Source organism: Scyliorhinus torazame, chromosome 9, assembly GCF_047496885.1.
Source record: "Scyliorhinus torazame isolate Kashiwa2021f chromosome 9, sScyTor2.1, whole genome shotgun sequence".
Taxonomy (NCBI): Eukaryota; Metazoa; Chordata; class Chondrichthyes; order Carcharhiniformes; family Scyliorhinidae; genus Scyliorhinus; species Scyliorhinus torazame.
In genome coordinates this window covers 184,366,479-184,379,115 of record NC_092715.1, presented here as the reverse complement: position 1 = coordinate 184,379,115, position 12,637 = coordinate 184,366,479, and the positions used below count along the sequence as shown (strand labels likewise).

General features: G+C 46.8%; 1 long non-coding RNA gene across 1 annotated transcript in view; it reads right to left on the bottom strand.

The window, feature by feature from the left end:
- The window catches only part of LOC140430050 (uncharacterized), a 116,313-nt gene that overhangs the window by 59,910 nt on the left and 43,766 nt on the right, over positions 1–12,637 (bottom strand). Inside the window, exon 2 of the long non-coding RNA XR_011949299.1 lies at positions 5,691–5,811. This is a non-coding gene — a long non-coding RNA (uncharacterized lncRNA). The remainder of the gene's footprint in view (positions 1–5,690; positions 5,812–12,637) is intronic.

Sequence of the window (12,637 nt, the reverse complement as noted above, 5' to 3'; positions counted from 1 at the left end):
TTATATGTTCAGAGACAGATTGCAGATACTCAGGTGTAAAAGTTGCTATTACAATTCCAATCTATAAAAAATGGACTATCTCCATCCTCACATAAAGCATATATGTTCATTAGATATTCTTATTCTAGATTTCATCATTTCTAAGTTCATAGATATGTCAAAGAATCATTTTTTGAAACCCAGAGAACATTCCCTTTTCCCCCTCTCTCTGTACCCTCCCTCCCAACTAATTACTGATCCTGGGTTTCTGTCACAATTCTGGGAAAGTAAGACATTTCCTGGGTGGGATTCTCCATCAGTTCACGCCGGAATTGTGAAACAAGATGGCACTGGCTATGCTGGAGCGCGCCCATAGGGCTGATGGGTAGGCTGGAGCCAGAGCGCACCTAGGGGGGTGGCCCGGGGGGACACCCATATGACCCGTGGCCCTAGGTTCACAGTGGGCAGTCAGCGGCATGCGCAGCTGCATGGCTGCCTTTCCGCTGCGATTGGATGGAGAATCGGTTTTGACGCAGAAATCACGGCGGGCGCTGATTTCACATCAAATCGCAATTCTCCGTTGCCTCGACAGCAGCATCAATGCATTCCAGAATGCACGTACAGTAAACACCGTTGGCATATCATTAGCGGGCCCAACCTGGTATACTCCAGGACCCTTGCGATTCTCCGCCTCCAATGGGCCAAATTCCCAACGGTGAGTTTCACTTGTTCTTTTAGAAATCGTGAAACAGGCGCCGTGGCTGCTGAGGAGAAGAGACAGGGTATGCAGTGTCCAACATGCCATAGTTTTCTGACTGTTGTGCTGCTGGCAGGGGGGCTTCTGCCAGAGCCAGGGCAAGTAGCCGGGGGGGGGGGGGGGGGGTGGGCGCGGGCGGGCGGGAGGTGGGCTCTGGGGTCGGGGGGACGGAACACCATTTTTGCAGTGGAAAGGCAGCCATGCATCTGCACAAGCCGCTGACTTCCCACTGTGAACCTAGGGCCATGGGTCATAAAGGTGTCCCCCCAGGCCACCCCCTAGGTGCCCTCTGGCCCCAACCGACCCATCAGCCTTATGGGCGCGCTCCAGGACAACCAGTGCTATTTTGTTGGCTGGGATGGTGTGTGTTGGGATTGAAGTGCGTATTTGAGGCTGCAGCTTGTCGGCCTCCTGAATGTCAATCGCGAATCTGGTGAATCCAGCACAATTTCTCATTTGAATCGACTGTGTTCCACATGGTGCTGGTGCTAGCCCCTCAACACTCGCTGAATCGGTTCAGGTGCCGCACCAGTTTTGCTGTCGTGGTAGTCCATGAATCCTGCCCTGGCATCATAGTCTCAGGATCAGAGAATCCCGCGGCCTAGCTTAGACCTTAGCCTTTCCATTGTAGAAACATGTGTGTCGTGTTATTCACCCTGGGGTAACACGGACTGCAACTGGATACAGTTGTACTGTAAAGTAGACACCAAACTTAGACGTTAGTTCAATACGTTTTATTGAACTTCTGGAGCAGTGCACACAGCTTGTTGTGGGTTGACTCTCTACTAACCTAAGTGTGCTAACTATAACTAACTAGACCAGACTAGCTCTGAGTCACGTGTAGAAGGTGCTAACTGATATATACACCCTGATTGTCACTACAGTTGTCACCAGTGGAAAGAGGCAGAGTGCTAATGCCTCGTGTGTTTTATAGTGGGAAACCCCCCTCTAGTGTTCTGCCTGGTGATTGGTTGTGTTCTGTCCTGTGTGTTGATTGGCTGTACTGGATGTCTGTCACTGCCTGTCTGTATCTCATTATGTGCATGAGTGCCTATCATGACAATGTGCACAGGCAGTTTCCTACTGTGGCGACAGAGTCAGAAAGGTTTTTATTGTAGAAGAAATATTCTGATCCTGAATTTCCCTTGCATGCTGATGGATCTAGTTTTTAAATCATGGGCAAAATTCTCCCGAAACAGCGCGATGTCCGCCGACTGGCGCCCAAAACGGCGCCAATCAGACGGGCATCGCGCCGCCCCAAAGGTGCGGAATGCTCCGCAACTTTGGGGGTCGAGCCCCAACATTGAGGGGCTAGGCCGGCGCCGGAGGGATTTACGGCCCGCCAGATGGCGGAAACGGCCTTTGTTGCCCCGCCAGCTGGCGCGGAAATGACATGTCGGGGTGGTGCATGCGCGGGAGCGTCAGCGGCCGCTGAAAGTTTCCCGCGCATGCGCAGTGGAGAGAGTCTCTTCCGCCTCCGCTATGGTGGAGACCGTGGCGGAGGCGGAAGGGAAAGAGTGCCCCCACGCCACAGGCCCGCCCGCGGATCGGTGGGCCCCGATCACGGGCCAGGCCACCGTGGGGGCACCCCCCGTGGTCAGATCGCCCCGCGCCCCCCCCCCCCCCAGGACCTCGGAGCCCGCCCACGCCGCCTTGTCCCGCCGTTCAAAAGTTGGTTTAATCCACGCCGGCGGGACATGCAATTTATCAGCGGGACTTCGGCCCATCCGGGCCGGAGAATCCAGCGGGGGGGCCCGCCAACCGGCGCGGCCCGATTCCCGCCCCCGCCGAATATCCGGTACCGGAGACTTCGGCAACCGGCGGGGGCGGGATTCACGGCAGCCCCCGGCGATTCTCCAGCCCGGCGGGGGGTCGGAGAATGACGCCCCATATTTGTGCAACACAATGTAATCCAAGAGGAAAATAATTGCTTGTCAGGTTTTGAAAGCTTTGGCTCATTGTAGCCTCTTGCAATGCAAGCTCACTGGAATCCCAGCTAAGGCTGCCATTGCTGGTGTAAATCCCCAATTCATATTATGGTGAAGCCAAAATGAAACGGCCTTCCATAATTGGATTATTTACTTCAGCATATCCTTTGAGTACCAAGATAGTTATATATTTTATACAAAACTCCACATTTGCACATTTGTTTTCCTGAAGTTGTCCGTCAACAAAATGTCATGCATATGATTTAATCTCATGTGACGTTGACCAGCATGTGAAATACACAGTATTATCTTACTTGATCGTGTACATATGCCGATTGGAATTGATGTAATCTTGCACAAGAGCATGGCAATACAAAAAGAGACTCAGTGATATGGTCCTGGGTACTTCATCATTTTATCTGTAAGTTTTGTACCTGGCAGGCATCTCAATATTTTTATTTTGCTTTATCTTTCGTAAATGATTTTCCCTGATTCACTTACCTTCCCACAGTATTATTCACTGGCCAAGAGGTTAGAAAGGTAAGGGCAATACGGTGGTGCAGTGGATCAGCCCTGCTGCCTCACGGCGGCGAAGTCCCAAGTTCGATCCCGGCTCTGGGTCACTGTCCGTGTGGAGTTTGCACATTCTCCCCATGTTTGCGTGGGTTTCGCCCCCACAACCCAAAGATGTGCAGGCTAGGTGGATTGGCCACGCTAAATTGTCCCTGAATAGGAAAAAATGAATTGGGTACTCTAAGTTTATTTGAAAAAAAAGAAAGGTGGGGAGCTATTTACTTCTGACTGTGCATGGGTGGTAGTGAAATTAAAATTGAGAAAACAAATGCAGACTTATCACTGAAATTATTCCTGTTCCAAATTTCAGGTCGAACCTGATTTAGATGTCCAACACTCCCACCAGGTAGAAAATGAGTGCTATTAGATTATGATAATAAGAATCAACTGCACGTTATCAGTTTCCAAAACCATTTCCGAGTCAATCAACACTGCCACTACTTAACCTGTTCAAAGTAGCACAGGTCAGACGAGGGCTATTTTCAGCCCAACTTCCTGGGACTCTTATTTACTCTCATTTCAAATGTTGTAAGGACTTGGGGGACATTTTATTGCTGACTTATTGTGGTTTTGGCTAACTTTAAACTTCTTGCAAGGGCAAGAAAATAGAAGGAAGCATGCTCGCAGGAATCCTTACTTTCCAGAGCGATTTTGTAGGCCTAGGACAAGCTACAGTTCTGTAGTGCGTAGAGGAGCAGTCCATGAGGAGGCATTCATTCTGTTGGCAGTTTGGCACAAACCCATGCCTTCTCCGCCATAAAGAATGCAACCAACTGCCACAACTAACGAAACATTGCTCAGTGCCGTAATTGGCCCTGCAGCCCTGAGATTCTTTGCACCTCCTTCCTTCCAGACTGCAACATAGGGGAATCATTGACATCAATCAGTCAGCTCAACCTTGCATTACTGTGTGACGGATGTCAAGGTTGCAAAAACCTTCATCACTTCCATGGAAGCATGAAAACAGCAGATTAGAGTTCTGCAGTTCACACAGGGGCGGGATTCTCTGATCCTGAGGCTAAGTGTTGACGCCGTCGGAAACGCAGTCTCGTTTCTCGACGGCGCCAACATGACCTCAGGATCAGCAATTCTGGCCCCTACAGGGGGCCACCAGCACGGCACTGGAGCAGTTCACGCCGCTCCAGCTGCTGATCCTGGCGTCAACTGGGGTCCGCGCATGCGCAGTGGCACTGGTGCCAACGCGTGCATGCGCAGTGGCTCCCTTCTCTGCGCCAGCCCCGACGCAACATGGCGTAGGGCTAAAGGGGCTGGCGCGGAAGAAAGGAGGCCCCCAGCCCGAGAGGCTGGCCCGCCGATCGGTGGGCCCCGATCGCGGACCAGACCACAACGGAGGCCCCCCCTCAAGGTCGACCCCCCCTCCCTCCCCCACAGGCCACCCCCGGACCCTTCCATGCTGAGGTCCCGCTGGCTGAGAGCAGGTGTGAATGGCGCTGTCAGGACTCGGGTTTTTTGCGACGGCCGCTCGGCCCATCCCGGGCCAAGAATCGGCGGGGGGGGGGGGGGAGAGGCCACTAGCGGCACCGGGACATGCCGCCGATTCTCCGCTCTGTGGTGAATTGCGTCTAGGCATCAGGGCGGCGTGGCCCGATTCGCGCCGGTCGCGGGGATTCTCCAGCCCGGCCCCGGGCTGAGGGTAACCCACCCAGGGATACTTACTGCATCCATCTTGCCCTGCTGGCTCTTTCACATGATCCCACTGCAGTCATGAACCTTAAGGGCTTCCACTCCATTAATTTACGTCACGATCATGAAGCTCTGTGGCAACTTTTTTGGCAGCCATTGTGATGCTTTTATTTTGCAGTTCTCCTTATATCCTCCCACTCTTTCTTCCTGCACAACAAGCTGGCTGTTTGATAACAAGGGCTAATCCCTGGCCACTTGGATCACAGCTGCTCATAGGAACTCACGCTTGAAGATAAAAAATGGCTCAACATAGAGTCCTCATCAAAAAGACCATTGTAATTCTCAAGCAATAAGCCTGGATAATCCAGTGGCTTCTTCTAATATAATCCAAAAAGTATATGATAATGATTAGCTGTATGTTATAGTGGAAATAACACATGAAGCCACCGTGACATCAGGACCATCAACATGATAAAAGAGAAAACACTGGCAACAAAGAGAATTGCAAGGAAGCAGGAGGACTCCAACAATTACTGGCAGACTGTGTTCCTTAGCCAAGCTCATGGAAGAGACCTTTAGCTGAACCAACCTTTTCCCCCTGCATTCACTTAGAAACTGGATCCAGCTGAGACTAACATTGATATTATGTCCACTAATGTTGGAGGGCCACCATTTGTCAAAGGAAATTTTCTGCACACCACACCGACAATTCAAAAAGGATTATTATTTTTACTGGGTTATGCAAATGCATGTGGACTAATTATCACCATTCTACAAGCTCCTGATACATTTCCCAAGTGTGTTCTTACCTATTTTAGTGCTTCTTCGAAAGAGACCCCGAGTGGTTGGAGGTGGGAAGTTAAACTGCATCTTCCGATGCATTCTCCTGCTCAATCTGTGAGGTTGCAAGGTTGGGAACATCTCCTGGGCCTAAGGGAGAAGGGGCACAAAGAGCAGGATGTAATATCAAGGGTAAAGAGTAGCAGACAATGGCAGTTCAATGTACCAGCAGGTTGCCATTCTAAGTGTATGACAATGCATCTATGAGTAAACAAGGGGCTTCCCATATTGCGTTCAGGCTGGAGAGGAGGTCGGGGATTGTTTCAGGGGCCTCAGAGATCAGGGCCCCATTTAAAAATGGAGTCCCGATCTCTCGCTACAATGGGGAGTTCTGGAGAGCAGAGCTCACCACTGTACAAAACAGTGCTATGTGCGGCCGCACATTCCCCATTCAGGTCCCTTATTCAATGCGAGCCGCATTGATTAGCCATGTGTTTCTCAACATTGCGAGTGCCGGGAAACACACAGCTAAATGTTAGTGAACTTTGTTCCCGTTTGGGAGAGTCACGTCCAATGATTCTATGAAGAATGGCACTGAGATGCCTTTGTTTCAGGATTTATTGGAGAAAATGTTACTTGCAGAGAATGTGCACAATGATGACAAGGCTGCGGGAGAACTTATTTTACAGTTGCTGAGCTAGGTTAATGTGAGATTAGCCTCAGGGTCTTCTTAACTTCACTTCTAACCCACAGCTAAAAGGCCTCATGCTCTGTACGACTGAGAATTTTACCTTTGCTTTCTATGAACTTCCATTAGCTCAATCATTCAAATTTGGTACCATTTGGTGAAAGTTCCTCAGGTCTGAACAAAAAGTTTCCGTGCCTCCAGGCAAGGAAAACATAATCATCAAATGGATAAACCGGAATATCAGAATCATGTAAAGAGTAAAATCTTTACAACACTAACTACATTCCAAAAAATATGTCATTGACTGTAAAGCATTTTGGGATGTACTGAGGTGGTGTAAGGCACCATATCGATGTAGGTCAGTCTATCTGCCTTGCTTTCTTGAAGAGTACGTGCTAACTATTGAATTTTGGGGGACTCTTGAGGTGACAATAAGGAGAGAGATAAGAGAATCCATTGCTTGAACAGTCCTACAATCTGTGTTTACCATGCCAAACACTGATCTAATAATGGATGCTGGTGCAAGGATCTCCTCTACTCCACCAGTTTTGGATGCAAACTTGCGATCTTACTCCAGACTGCCAACATCAGTAGAATATATGTACACATACTATTAAGTTACCATGAATCTGATATGTGAGCTTTCTTTAACAGGAAGTAAAATGAAATAATTTTCCATCAATACAAAAGCCTCCGTGGTTGACCATTCCCAAGGTGTAACTCAGTCCATCGCATTAACCTTGGTCAAGTTTGGTTCCACCAAAGTTACCACGAAGAGAGGAAAAAACCTTGAGGAAATTCCTGCCACTGCTTTTGCTGCTGTGGTTCACCAAGAGTGACCATATGGCACAAGACAACTTTTGGCAAACGATCAATACAATCATTTTTGGTTCCATGTAAATACATGTTGCAATGGTGGGAAACACTGCACTTTTTGCTCTTTGTGCTAGACACAGTGAATTCTATTTTCTACAAAGATAAATGCTTGAAATGTATTGCAGCTCTTTCAATATCTGCAAACAGAAAAGGCAGGTTAATGTTTTTGCAAAGGCACTTCCTTTTAGAACACTATACACCCAAAATGTTAACATGTCAATCCTTTCGAGATCCTCATGGATCCTAATGTACTTCCACCATTTTCTGTTTTCATTGCATATTCTTTATTAACGTTTTGCATGGCAAATGTCTTCAGGAGGCCTGAGGCATGGAGAGGAACACCTTATACCGAGAATATCGACTGCCCCGAATCATTCAGCACCTGGTAATATGGAAAGGCTGTGTGAGATGAGACACACTGAATGAAAAGATAAACTAGAGAAAGTGGGGTATGTGCTCCGTTGAGCTCAGATGGTTAATTGGAGATTGCATTGAGGTGTTCAAAATTTTGAATGATTTGGATAGAATAAGTAGGGAGAAACTGTTTTGAGTGGCAGAAGCATTGGTAACAAGAGGCTACAGATCTAAGGTACTTGGTGAAAAAAATCAGAGGGATGAAGCATTTGAAAACATCCAAGGCTCTGGGAATTGTGTGAGAGATTGGGACTGACTGGACTGCTCTGCAGAGGCTAGCATGGACTCGATGGACAGAATAGCCTCCTTCTGAGCTGCAATGCCTCGATGCAGAGAATTTATTGAGCATTTTTAATGACCTTAGGACATCTTAATCATCATTAAAGCTAATTAAATACTTCTGAAATACCATCACAATTGTAATGTAGCACTGTAGCCAATTCAGAGAATTTTGGTTGTTGACAGGTGCACGCCACATCAGAAAGACACTCAGCAGAAATCTAAACATCATCAACCTTATCCTTCTTGCTGAGTGGGATTCTCCAATAGTGGGGCTATGACCCCATGCCCGCGAAAAAACGCGCGCAAATCACTCTGGACTTACGTGGAGAAAGTCCAGGGTGATTCTCCGATTTGCAGGGGGCTAGTAGGACCCCAGAGTAGTGCTCGCAGCTCTGGCTGTCGATACAAGGCCCTGCACTTCCGGTCGGGGGTCCGCGCATGTGCACGGCGGCGGCCTACATCGGCCGCCCTGCACAACATGGTCAACCCACACCGCGTACCGGCGCCTAAAACATAGGCCCCCAGATCACGCGCGCCCGCGGACCGACGGCCCCCGATCGGTAGCCTGGCCGTCCTGGAGACCCCCATGAATGATCCTCCCACCCCCCACCAGAGTTCCCGACGGGTAGAACCATGAGAGATCCACGCCATCGGAATCTCGGCCAGCTGCACTCGGTGAATCACCGCGGGGGCCTCTGTCAATGGCCCTCGACCGCCGCCGCGTCAACCGCGCGCGCATGATTGGCGGCGATTCTCCGAGGACAGAGAATCGCGGGAGCGGTGTCGGAACGGATCTCAGGTTTGACGCCCATTCTCATCCCAGGATTCTTTCTTCCCGCCCCTTGTCAATGGGATTTCCCATTGAAGCCACCCCACGCCATCGGGAAATCCATGGGCGGGGGTATCCTGTCAGCGGACAAAGAGATTCCCAATGGCTTGAGAATTCTGGCCTGTATCTCTACCTCCAAACAGCATTTTTTGAGAGTGAATTTCCCACTCAAAATGCAGGAGCTTGTAATTCCCCTCTTCTGCTGTTTTTTTTCTACTGGTTCTTAAGGTTCACTTTATTTAAGTCTGAAGGAGCAACACTGTGCTGCTGATACAGTGCAAAATGCAGATAATGAACAGGGGGCGGTGTGGGGCTTTCTGCTTTATGAACTGAAAGAAGCTGGTCCTATGCTACGAATAGAGTTCTGATAGTTGATACCTGCAGCAGGTAGGTGGTAGGATACACTGAGTGGTAGAATAGTTACTGCTCACTAATTGCTCAATACAATTAAACAATATTCGAAGGTTAGGAAATAAGGCAAATATTTTGGAAAATTCCATAGCATTGCCAATTATTTAATCAATGTAACGCATGTATGTAAACTATATTTTAAATAATTAAAATGTCAGATTCCAGTCTAAAAGTCTTGTAATCTAAGCATTTGGAATGCTATGGCTTCCTCATAATAGAAACCATTCATCTTGCATGTTGACTTGGCACATAATCTACATATTTGTTAATTTAATTATTTTTTAAAATTTACAGAGCAGTAACCTTTCCACCTCCACTTTTTTTACTCAGCTCACATTTCAGCGCATAAAGTAGCCTAATGTACAACGAAGCACTTATAACTGACAAATAAAATGCCTTGATGCGCTTGATTTGTAGTGGGTGCACAGCAGGAGCCAGCCTCGGACTGCTGCACGTTAGTATTTTGTCTAGCTGCAGTGTGCGCATTCTGCCAAGAAACAACATGTTTTCACTGCAGCGATGATCATCAAGTTACCAGTACTGGGATGAGAAACAACCTGTCATTCCCATCTGCATTAAATATATAACAAAGGGAGGCTATGTTCAAATGAAATTTACCATAAACCTGGGCACAGTGAAGAATTTTAATTGATCTTCTTGTGGCTTGGTAGCTATTATCATTTCATGATTTGGACTGATCATAATGGCAGAAGCATATGAGAATGCCTGTTAACCTCTTGACCCCAGCAGTTTAGTTTATGTCACAAGGGTAGCAAATGCAGAGCAGAAGGCTGTCAAAGCTGGAAGAGTGTGAAAGTGGAATTCTGGGATGTAACAGAAAGCAGAAGATGTCCTAAGGGAGCAATTCTTCTCTCTGAAGAGTCCTGTGAACTGCTTTTTAGTATCAGGTGCATCATCTTGAGAATGCATCTTGAGTTCCAAGTGGAATCAGTTTAATGCTGGTCTCACATAAAAGCAGTAAAGCCAGGTGGTCAGCAAATATACGAGTGCGCTGTGTGGAACTAAAGAGGTCTGCATGTTTATAGGGGCTCAAATTTGGTTAAGTTTAACTTGCTGTTTGGCATTCTTCCAGACTCCTTGTTGATGTGTCAATAATGTAGTAATATTATATTAACTCCTTTAGGTCCCATATTATATTAATCATCATCTATGCTGCATGGACAGTGGTGTTGCTTGTTTTAAGGATTGTAGATAGAAGAATTGTGTTGTTCTGATTTTCAACAACACATACAACACCCCCCCCCCCCGCCCCCCCCCCCCTCACCTCCTAACAACAAAAAAATGTTTTATGCTGAGAACTAGATTCCCCAGATAGTTTTGAGAGCACAAATCTGTTTGCTATTATCTAGCATCCCGGAGAATGATATTTAATAAAATTATTTACAGGATATCGCACCAGAGGTGGGAGGTCACAAGAATTCTTACAGGTGTGAAGGGCCCATAACTTATGTGTGTCATAATGCTTAAGTGAATTATGAGAAATCTTCTCAACAACAGAGGGAACACGCTCAATACACTGCCAATAGCGTGTGAGTCCTAACCACTTCACTATAACTGTGCTCAAGCACTTTCTGGAATGTAGCTGGTCCAGCACACTGTTCCGTGAGAATATATTTTAGATACTGAGCAGTAATATTATCAACACCATGGAACAAAATACTGAACATTACAAAAATAGGTGAAAAAAATGAAACCTTCAGCTGGAATTTCACCACATACATAATTGTTTAACTGAACGAAAACTGCGCTTACCCCTTGTGTCCAAATTTCCCCCAGCCATTGTTGTTTTTTTATCCATATGTGGCACATCCCATGCCAGGTGCATTCTGTTTTCAAAATGCGGTGTGGCCAATGAGGCAAACATGTCAACCATACATAAATATGTACAATGAAATGCCTGAGAACATTACATTTTAGCAAAAGAACTTCAAATTCAAATTTCAAGAAAATGCACTGCCACATTTTCTACCTTTCTTGACATGTTGTCAAAAAATAACATGATTGGCAGAGGGAAGGATGTTTAATATTTTTGTTTATTAAAATGACATCCAACTGTCCCAGTCAAAACTCTGCTTCCTTTTTTTTCAGATTCTGTCTCGAGTGATACAGTATTGCATTTTCATTGTTTTAGGTGATGTATTAGATTTACCAAATCTATTCATATGGATCTTAGCCAGGATGTTATTGAAATGATGAAATGAAAATCACTTATTGTCACAAGTAGGCTTCAAATGAAGTTACTGTGAAAAGCCCCGAGTCGCCACATTCCGGCGCCTGTTTGGGGAGGCGGGTACGGGAATTGAACCGTGCTGCTGACCTGCCTTGGTCTGCTTTCAAAGCCAGCGATTTAGCCCAGTGCTGAACAGCCTCTGAGACAAGACCATAAGACTATAAGATATAAGAGCAGAAGTAGGCCATTCGGCCCATTAAGTCTGCTCCACCATTCAATGAGATCATGACTGGCCTGAAATGATAATCCTCAACGCCACTTTCCTGCCTTTTCCTCTTAAACCTTGATTCCTTTACTGATTAAAAATCTGTCTATCTCAGCTTTGAACATACCTAACAACCTAACCGCCACAGCCCTCTCGATAAAGAATTCCACAGATTCACTACCCTTTGAAAGGAGAAAAGCTTCCTCATCTCTGTCTTAAATGGGCGACCTCTTACTCTGAGATTATGCCCCTAGTCCTAGACTCTCCCACAAGGGGAAACATCCTCTCAGCACCTAACCTTTCAAGCCCCTTGAGAATCCGAGACATCTCAATAAGGGCGCCTCTCATTCTTCTAAACTCCAATGAGTACAATGCAAGCCTACTCAACCTCTCCTCATAAGAAAATCCCTCCGTACTTTGGATCAACAGAGTAAACCTTCTCTGCACTGCCTCAAGTCCCTGTATATCTTTCCTAAGATAAGAGGACCAAAATTATTCACCATGTTCCAGGTGGGGTCTAACTAGTGCCTTGTAGTTTTAGGAAGAGTTCCCTATTTTTATGCTCCATTCCTTTTGAAATGAAGGCTAACATTCTATTTGCTTTCACCTGTGGATGTGATATATCAGGACTTCCAGAAGACATTTGACAAGGTGCTGCATGAAAGACTGACCCAGAAAGTGAGATTGCAGGGGATTGGGTGTAGAGTACTACGTTGGATTGAGGATTGGCTGATTAACAGAAAGCAGAGGGTTGTGATAAATGGGTCCTTATTTATGGTTAGCAGTTTCAAATTCCTAGGGGCGCACATCTCCAAAAATCTGTCCTGGTCCACCCACGTCGACGCTACCACCAAGAAAGCACAACAGCACCAATACTTCCTCAGGAAACTAAGGAAATTCGGCATGTCCACATTAACCCTTACCAACTTTTACAGATGCACCATAGAAAGCATCCTATCAGGCTGCATCACAGCCTGGTATGGCAGCTGCTCGGCCCAGGACCGCAAGAAACTTCAGAGA